The 10,513-nt window shown below is 38.6% G+C and overlaps 1 pseudogene; it reads right to left on the bottom strand.

Annotated features, from left to right (window-relative positions):
• Positions 1–1,081: 1,081 nt before the first annotated feature.
• On the bottom strand, positions 1,082–9,255 carry LOC117540146 (annotated as a pseudogene).
• Between the last annotated feature and the right edge of the window lie 1,258 nt (positions 9,256–10,513).

The following is a 10,513-nucleotide window of genomic DNA, read 5'->3' as shown; positions in this document are numbered from 1 at the left end:
ACGGACCACTAGGGGGCGCTCACGGACCACCAGTGGTCCGCGGACCACACTTTGAGAAGCACTGGTCTATCCACTCGCCGCTCTCTGTAGAGCGCTGTGTCAGTGCTTCATTATCAAATCCATTCCACTTGCTTATTGTGAGAATCTCCAAATCAATGAAATTCCGTACCATGTTTTCACTGCTACTTTGTACCAAGGCAGATTCTCAGAGCCGTACACATGCTGCGTTTTTTGTGTAGCTGTGTCTTTAGTTGTACAATTATGCGCGCCACAGTTTCCCCGCTGCAATCTGCTCCGGCGCTAACAGTTCACAAGCGTGCTCCACTAGCACCGGCTATAAGGTGCTGTTATTAAAGGGGTGGAGGGAGAGTCCTCTCCTGTCAGACTGAGAGGCTGATAACTACAGCTCAGGGAGGTAAAGCACTCTCTGAGTGTTTAGATAGTTCACTTTAGTCTAAGTAGCGTGTCTCAAACGGTTTGGTAATCATTTATGTAGGCTAAATAAGTATTTCCAAGGCACACCTTTATATGATCATTATAGTTATAAAAAATAAGAGAATAACAGGTATTAAATAATTCCAACTCATACTATAGGACAGTAACACAAAAATACAGTTTAAAAGGGGAGTGATTTGTAAAATCTGCATAAAGAAAAAGTAAATCTGTTTACAGTTCTGTTTCATATGGGTGTTGAGAGATGTATCCATAGATTTAGTCCCTAATTTTGCTCTCAAAGTGCAGCAGATTGATGTTTTTAAGTTGAACATTTAAAAAAAAAAAAATCTTCCCGGGGAGCATGCCCCCGGACCCCCCTAGAGGAGGTGAGGTCCACCACCTGCCCACACCCCCTGTCAAATTGTCCCACCCACATTGAGGATGCTACGCTCATGCATATAAACATGCAGTCTTACATTTCCTGTGTCAAAAATGTTCAATTTATAAAAATGGATTGACATCATGCTTCACAATAAGTTAGGTGGACATTTCAGACAATAATACATCAAACAGAATTACACACAATAAATTATAAAAGTAACTTTATTTAAAACAACATCTTATTAAGCAATCATGTGAGTATAAAGAAAAATACAAATCACAACTATAACCTGGATTCTTTATTCTGATAATCAGTCGCGCTCTCTCCATTTTCATCTTCCTTTGCTTTCTTCCGTCTTCCCCTGTTTAAACATTAACAGAAGATTTAGCAACAGTTTAACAGCAGTGCTATTAAAGGTCATGTTGGACTTTACATTTCTCCTGACACTACAAACAGTCTTGTGCTGCATGTGAAAGAGATCAAAGCTTTCAAGCGTGCAACATGCATCATATACTGTAACATAAACATATAAATAACAGCAATATAGTAACCAATTTCGACGTCTATTTGCTCTTCATTGAAGATAAAAGCAATCAAAAAAATATACTTGAACGTGTCATTGCCTCCCTCAGCTCCAATTACCTCTTCGAGCCATTTCAATCCGGTTGCCGATCAAAACACAGCACAGAAACAGCTCTTCTGAAAATCACAAACGACCTCCTACTCTCCTCCGACTCCGGCAACCTGAACATCCTCATCCTCCTCGACCTCACCGCAGCATTAGACACCATCAACCACACCATCCTGCTGTCCCTCCTCGAATCATCACTCAACATCACTGACACTGCACTCCCCTGGCTGAAATCCTACCTCACCGACAGACATCAGTTTATCAACATCAACAACTGCACCTCCTCCACTGCTCCACTGTCTATCCCGCCCTCACATCCGCAACCTCGGAGTCATCTTCGAGTGTCAGCTCAAATTCAATCACCACATCAATCACTTCACCAGGACCGCCTTTTTCCACATCAAAAATATTACCCGTCTCCGCCCATCACTCTCCTCCTCTGCTGCTGAAACCCTGATTCATGCATTCATCTCACTTCACGACTCGACTACTGCAATAGCATCCTCTACGGCATACCATCCAACCTCCTTAATAAACTCAAACATATCCAGAACAATGCTGCCCACCTCCTCACCCACACCCGCTCCCGAGACCACATCACTCCCGTCCTCCAGAACCTCCACTGGCTCCCCGTCCGTCAAAGAATCAACTTCAAAGTCCTCCTCATTACTCACAAAGCACTCAACAACCAGGCTCCCCCCTACCTCACAGACCTGCTGCAGCACCACGCCCCCTCCCGCTGCCTCCGTTCATCAGAAGCCAACTTCCTATCCATCCCCACCCACATCAATCACCGGACCTGGGGGGACAGAGCTGCCCCCTCCCTCTGGAACTCACTCCCACAAACCATCAGAGACTGCACTGACCTCACCACCTTCAAAACAATTACAAAAACTCACCTCTTCAATCTGGCTTTTAATGTGTGATTGTTTTTGTATTGCTTGATTTAAATTTGACTTTAACTATATATATATATTTATTTGTTGTTCTTTTCTTTTCACTATATCTGTAAAGCGTCTTTGAGCACCTGTAAAAGCGCTAACAAAATAAATCTATTATTATTATTATTAATCAGAGAGAGTGGTAAAGAGTTTCCCCTTAACTATGATGATACAGAATCTTAATGTGATCAAGAGGACTTGGAACTACATCTGTAGTAGAGACGTGTATAAAGAAACACTGTGACGAGTAGACATGCAGTATGTGAGTAGTGCAACTTGCTGTAGTGTAAGCTCACCCTCATATCAGCTGCATTTGTGCCATGGTTTCTGGTAAAGGCTTTCCAAAAGTTTCTGGCAGCAGGAAACACAAGAGGGCCCCACAAAGGGCAAACCCACCCATCAATATGTATGGTAATGACTTGTTGTATTGTCCTTTAAAAAAGCAGAAAATACCACAATAAAGGCAAGGAATGACTCATTAAACAAATAGAATAATTGTACAACTGTGTGTATTGTAATTAAGAGGAAAAAAAGAAAAACGGTTCTATGCTTTCTGAACAATTATTTTTGAGAGAATAAAAAGAAAGAAACTTGTTTCAGCACATTTTCAGCAAACTAAAGCTTGAAGTAAAGACAAGAGACCAAGGGCGTTCTTAATGCAGTAGGGCTTCAATTAAAGATGTCGATTTTTAAACCTTTTTTTATTGAAATGTTAAAAAAGTGAACAATAGTGATTCACAAAGGTTGATTAGAAAGAAATGCCCTCACACTTGCTAAATGCTCAAAATATAAAACGTATTACTTACCCAGGTAAATGATAAAAGGGGAGATGATGCTTCCAATGCGAGCAGTCATGGAACAGCAGCCCATCGCTGTGTTTCTGATGACGGTGGGGAAGAGCTCCGATGAGAACGTGTACACCACACAAAATGCAGATGTCATGCCAAATCTGCCCAAAATCTCCAACAACACAGGCACAATCTCTGAATCTATAAGGCAATAAGAAGAAGAGGCATATGAAATATACGATACATCCAACACATCTAAAGCCCATTCAATTAGCCTTGTTTTTCCTTCTGACTTGTGAAAATTATATATTTTAATTGTTTTACTATTGTCCAATACTTTTATCACCAGCAAAACTAATGCAATTCCTAACAGTCTAAGCTGTACAATTTGGATCTATTTGGATCCTAAGAGTGTACGCTGCTTGTGATTCGTCCTTGGAATGTCGCCTCACAAATCCAATTTATAACACTTTAAATGCAAGGGTTGATCATTATTTGATCTCAATTGGCAACAATGACTTAACAGACGTTTATATAAATACACATTGTAATAGAAGATTGTATTTTATATATGTTTAAAATCACAACTGTTGTCAACCAGAACTATGTACATGTTGTTGTTGTTCATGTTATGCTGCAAAGATTTAGCATTCCGTCCATTAAGTGTGACAGAACAGTTTTATTCATCTATAGAAAGCAAAGTATTACCTGTTGGGATGATGTGAGCACAGAGGATCATCACGCCTCCGAGGAAGAGTGTAGAAGATTGGCACAAGTGCCTGGAGCAGTATTGGAGCAGTAACAAGGCTATTATGTAAGCCGGCACTTCTACTAAGCCAGACAGGAAGCAGTTTAAAAAACGGTCGCCGTTCAGGTTTGAAGTGTTGAGGACTAAACCGTAGTAGCCAATGGTGACAACAATCCTGCAGAGACATTCAAGACAACAAATTGAGTACACATAGGATGGGAGACACACATTTGGGATGGATCTGTAATATTTACATTGTTTTGTAGAGTGATTTTTGAGTTAAAGAGAAGATTGTAGACATACCACAGCATTGAGCACAGCACTGTAATGGAGAACATATTGCAGCTGCTCACAATAACTGAAAAGTTGTATTTCTTGTCTTTCCTAGACATTGTATCGTCAATCTTGGAAAAAGAAGAAAATACATTTGCAACAATTAAAAGCATCAAATCCTAAACTGTGAAAATAGCCCTGCCACTCATGTAACACACATTTGACACTGGCAGTTTTTAAAATAAAAAACTTGGATGTTAGAATCAGTCAAATGTAGTTGAGTAAAAAGTACAGAATTCACAAAACAGAATAGTATATTGAGTTGATACTTGACTACAATTACCTTAGTGAAATTGCTGACCTGAAATGCAATACTCTCAAGACATGGATGTGGTGTCTCGTCAATTGTGTTAGTTGTGTTTGTTTTATGTCTGTCATTTCATGTTTAGTCAGGTATGTAATTCCAAGTCTAGTCAGGTTTCTATGTAGGTTTTCATGTTACTTCACGTCTTGTCTGTCTATTTTATGTCTGTCATCTCTAGTCAAGTCCCCATGTTTCATGTCATGTCTCGTTTTCCCATTTCCTGTTTTATTTTGTACTTGCCTCTTGTCTTTTCAGGCCCTGTTACTTCCTCACTTTGGGTGTTTTTCCGCCATCGTCAACGTCTGCCCCCCCCCTGATTGTTTCCACCTGTTCCCAATTCCCTCATGTTTAAATAGTCCTTGTCTCCCTTTGTCTTGTGCCAGTTCGTCTTGTTTCAGTGTGCTTCTATGTCCAGAGACCCAGTGTGATACCAGAGAGGAGAGTTACCAGAGAGGAGGGTTACCAGAGAGGAGGGTTACCAGAGAGGAGGGTTTTGTTTGTTTGAAATCAAGAGTTTTGTTTTGTCCTCGCAAGAGTGATTTTTTTGTTAAAACTTTGTTTTATTTTTCTCATTAAAATATGAGTCGTCGCATTTGAGTCCAGTATTTTTGTACCCCGTTCTAACAATGGACTTAAAATCACACTGTACATTTTACATTTATATTTATATCCAATGCAATATTTAATATTCCATTCCTTATATACTTATATATGTATATGATATCCTGCTTTATATTTATATGTATATATTCTACTTTTTAATGCTATTTTATTGTTATTGAGATGACATTTTGGAATGTTTATTTCTTTTAATTTTTATTGTACAATGCCATGTATTTGTATGCTGCTGCAACACAAACATTTCCCAACTTGGGATCAATACAGTACTTCTTATCTTATCTTACAACAGGAAGATGTAAAAAACACAATAAGTAAACTCTTTTTACTTTTACTAACATTCTGAGTCAGGAATGGTTTATTTGTATAACTTGTTAAAAATAAACTAGCAGCTTACCTCAGCTTGTGTGAAAATGGCCTTTGGAGGCTCCACATTGTTGCTCTTAGCGGCTCCTATCAGTATGGCCTCCGCCTCCTCCACTCTGCCCCGAGACAGCAGCCAGCGAGGAGACTCTGGGACTAACCTGCAGAACAGGGAAACAACAATATCAGCACATTTACATACATAGTTCTTAATATACCATTTGGACTAAATGCAAAACATTTTGACAATGTTTACCTATAAGATTAAAGCATATGGAGATAGCCATTATATTAGCTATTAGAGAAAAGAAAGCCTGAGTGATGAATAACTAGTTGGTTTAGCAAATACACATCTGGTCGATCACCATTGTATCTCAGGAACATGCTTCTTTCTTAAAGTTTCTACTTACAAATTCCTTTCAATATAAATGTGTTCTAACCATGCAAGCAACGTACGTTTTCTGTATGAGAGAGCAAGCTTTAATACATAGAAATTACTTACTAGGGATTGCCATGAGTTTATACTGTTTAACAGCACTTTTTTGGCTACATATACAAACTTATTTATTGATAAATACAATGATAAATTGACCCTGTTCTCTACCAACGTTTTCAATGTTTTGAATGGGACACAGTGTTGTTACTGCTATCTATGAACATCTGAACAGTTTGCAGGAGATATGCTCCTGTTTATATGCTTTGTTGACGAACGCTTACACTAGCTTATCGTGTCTGTTAACCCGAAGTAACACATATGAGAGCAAATAAGATGTATGAGGTAAATGCAGTTACATTTCGTGGCTGATCCGCAAAGTGCAGAAAAGATAGTTTCAACCACAGACTGGCAAAAAGCTCTTAGACTTGTATTTAATTCAGAGCCACAGTTGAAGATCAGTGTGCTACAGACACTACACATTCTGAAAGTGTTGGATGCAGACCTGATGTTAAATGTCCCTCCCTAATTCTTACCACCATATTGGGACGTAGATCAGTCCAGATGCAGCCATGGGAATCAGCAGCATCCGCCAATCACGGAGGAAGTAGGCTACAGCTGGCATTGCCAGGTAACCCATGGCTGAGCTCATAAACACACCCATGGAGCAGAAGATCACTCTGGACTTTGGGCTTAGTATTTCAGTTCCTGTACCAAAATAAATGAGAGCGTATCAATAAAAACCTGAGACTGGAGTTTCTGAGTGATTTTGCCAGTCAGTTCTGTTGGGGGACTTTATGTGAGATCAATAGCCAAGTAATTGAATCACTACATTGATCTGTGTTTTGAAAGCTTGCATTACACACTTGAATACACCACAGTTTTTATCTTAGGCCCCAATACGTTTTGAATCACAAACTTGTGTTTTACCTACGAGGTTAGAGAGGTCAACATGACATCTACAAACTTGTCAAGCAGTATCAAATATAACATGTTCCAAATCCTGACTTGAAAACATACCTAGCACAAATGCAATGGTATAGTTGGAGAACCCGCCAGCACCAACAAAGAAGAAAATGAAGCAGAAGATCTCCCAGTTTGGAGAGAATATCTGTGCAGTGATCGCCAGTCTGAAGAATCATCATGAGAAAGAGGGCTGGCCTCCTTCCATACCTGTGAATGAAATACAGTTTAGTGAGTTAGTAACTGCAATTCTAATATTATAATTGATTGTTAAAGTATTCAGACTATGAAGTACCAACCTGTCAGACAACTGGCCTGAGATAAATGCTCCCACTAGCACACCGATGTAATTGATCGAGGTAGACAGTGGAAGTTTGTACTTATTGTCACATACCAAGTCCCACTGCAAACACAACATGTTTTCTTTAGGGCATAGCTGTGTGAAAACGAATCACCTCTATTTCATATGCGTCTGATTTTTATGATAACTAAGACACAGTTTAATCACAGTTATAAAGCTGTACAATAACCAAATGTATATCATATAACAGTAGTAATATTCAAAACCTAGTAGAAGAAGTAGCTGATGCAAAATATCAAACACATATAAATGTTATTATGAGTAATATTGGCCGCAATAACACACAACAGGTAACTTTTGTGTTTACATCATTATAAGCAGCAGTCGTAGTAATCACATTGTTGTAAACTTAAATTATAATAATTATTCTTCTTTTGTTGATTCTAGCAACTTTTAGCTAACCTGAAAACTAGATTAGGTGATGAAACCGGAACACAAAAATTACACTTCAGAGCTTTGAATTGATGTCAGACACTGAAGATTAATTGGAAGTTACGGTTGTGGACTTGACAAAAACACTTTCTGAGACACCATATACATAACATAACATACATAACACAGCCTCTGCCAAAACCAACTCTGACGTTCTCCCATGTCACTGACACTTAACCACTTCTAAAAACATAATCAATATTATACTTCATGACTTCCCTGTTATTGACTGAATAAGTGATTATTTTATGGTCATGTCTAGGCCACAGCTGAGTAGGCCAAGTACAAAGAAAGGGCCTTCCTTATCATACCGGTAACTCTCCCAAGGCCGTTTGCCTGAGAGAATTCAGAGGAGAGCAAAAAGCTAAAACGATTAGAACATAAACTAAATGGCCATATGAATAATTCCCTATCAGACATAACAAATGATACGACCATTTCTCTGTGGAAACCACAAAAACATGCACAAAGGGAAAATAATTGATGACTTTGTTACTGTTGCTGTTTGTCTGCTCATCAATCTGCCTGTGAGTGTTTTCAGCTGTGTGTGTGATTATGTAAATGAGCTGTGTGGTTGCTCCAACATCATTGGCTGCCCATCCTCTGGTCCGCCTCTGAAGATGGTGATTGGATTGACGTCATCCAATCGCAGCGCACAGCCGGCGCACACCTGCTGGGGAGGAGTACAAAGGCCGCGGACTATCTTCACTCTGGAGGCTCTGTTGTTCTGTGGTTAACTTGTGTGGTCTGTGTTTAGATAGTGTTTAGAGTGGTTAGTATTGTGTGACTGTTGCCTTTAGTTTAGCTGTGTTGTGTATAGATTATTTGGTTAGTTGTACCACTGTTAAAGTGAGGTTTTGTTTTGTTCTTTATTTAGTATATTAGTATTTATTTTCCCTGTATGCCTTTAGACTCCTTTTGAGTCTACCTTTTGTTTGGTTATCAACCTGTGTCCTTTTGGCTCTTTTGTTTGTTTCAGGCTGCCTGCGTGCCATTTTGTTTCACCCGTTTGTAATAAAACCACTTATAACTTTTAACAATTCCACTCTGGTTTGTGTTGCTTCCCTTTGGTTCCCCTAGCCCAGTAGGGAACGTAATAACTTATTATCACTCACCTCTGTGACAATGGTTGACTGGTAGATTTATTTGCTGTATGTCCACCCATCCAGACACTTCTCCAGAGGAATTTCACTCACATTTACATCCACATTTGGGATGATATTATTCTGAGAGTAGTTTCTGACAATGTCCAGGTTAAGTCTTGAGCAAGAGCTGCTCTTTGAGATGCCATCAACCATTTCCAAAGGGATCGTCTCATTTCTCCACACCTCGCTGATACTGTAATTATCAGGAATAAAGCACTTGTGTGGAGGGGTATCACCTACAAATACAATATAGGCGCCAATAAATCCATTCGGCAGGATGCTGAAGGCCATTGCTAAGAAAATCCTTAGCTGAAAGGGTCCCCAAGATCCTAGAAAAGACGTGATTGTGTCATAATCTCTAATTTCCGAACTGTCCATTACCTCATTAGTCATTGGCATTTAAAAAAGGAAAAAGGTAAGCAGACACTGATTGAATACTGATAGACGCAAGAGAGTGTGCTCTACTGCACACACTTTCTACATATGAGCAATTAAGCTGAGTTCAGGCTTTTTATGGCACTGTGTGACCTGAGCTGCAGTTACACAGTTACACACTAATCTGGGTTTGGTTTAACAACGTGCTATTGCAGCCTTGCATATTTCACCATATTACACGTCGTGGCATAGACATAATAACCAAAGTTTCTGAAACTATGTGAACTTTTTCCACTTGTATAAACAAGGTTCTACATCGTAGGGTTTCTAAATGTGTTGTGCTACAAAATCATTTCAAATATAAGTTAGTTTAATTTATATCTATTCTATCAAACTCAAGTAATAAGAACATTTGAGTAATATTATAAAATATAATGTTAGGAAAAGAATCCTTGACAGGAGAGTTCATCATTGCCAAGCAGAGTTTAAACAATAACCAAACCAGACGTTTTATTTCCACTGATTATGGTTTTGGTTTAGAGATAGTAGTAGTAACTAGTTCTAAATTACGCATTTTGTGGTCAACAATAAACTTACGAGGGCCAGTGAGTTTATTTAGTCATTTTTATTTACTTCTTAATATAGTATACAACATAAAAATGATTGAGATTCATCTGAATGTTTAAAGATGCCTTCAGATCACACTCAAAACGGCTTTTTGGAATAATGCATCTAGTTTAGCAGTCAACGTTTAAACTCACTGCCATGGGAATAGGACATTATTTAATGGCACAACCATAAAGATCAGTTACTTTGCATGCTAACTCCTAAAGGTATAAAATGTTTCCTTTTCCAAAGTATTCAGAACACCTTTCTGCTGGGAATCAATCCTCTACTATTTTTGTCAGTGCATGGTAGACTCGGACATATAACGTTTTTTTTTAATTTGATATATTTGGATACTTGTTCCAACTTACAAGGTAAATTGTATGATAATTGATAAATAAGTTAGGTAATACATGTTGATTTTTGAGCTGTAGAGGTTGTATTTTGTTCCTTTTGGACAGGGCGAGGCTTGCTGTTTCTTGCTGACTTTTATTACTTATCATTCGGGCATGTGAGAGTGTTTTTGTTCCTAGTGTGTCAACCACAGCATGCTCCAAACCTCTTTTTCACTGAAAGCAACAATGTTAACACATTGAGAAACAAACATTTAAGATAATTATTTATGTTTAAATAAAAAACAACTGATAATGGCATG

The sequence above is a fragment of the Gymnodraco acuticeps genome, unplaced genomic scaffold (genome assembly GCF_902827175.1).
Source record: "Gymnodraco acuticeps unplaced genomic scaffold, fGymAcu1.1, whole genome shotgun sequence".
NCBI lineage: Eukaryota > Metazoa > Chordata > Actinopteri > Perciformes > Bathydraconidae > Gymnodraco > Gymnodraco acuticeps.
This window is presented reverse-complemented; position numbering and strand designations above follow the sequence as displayed.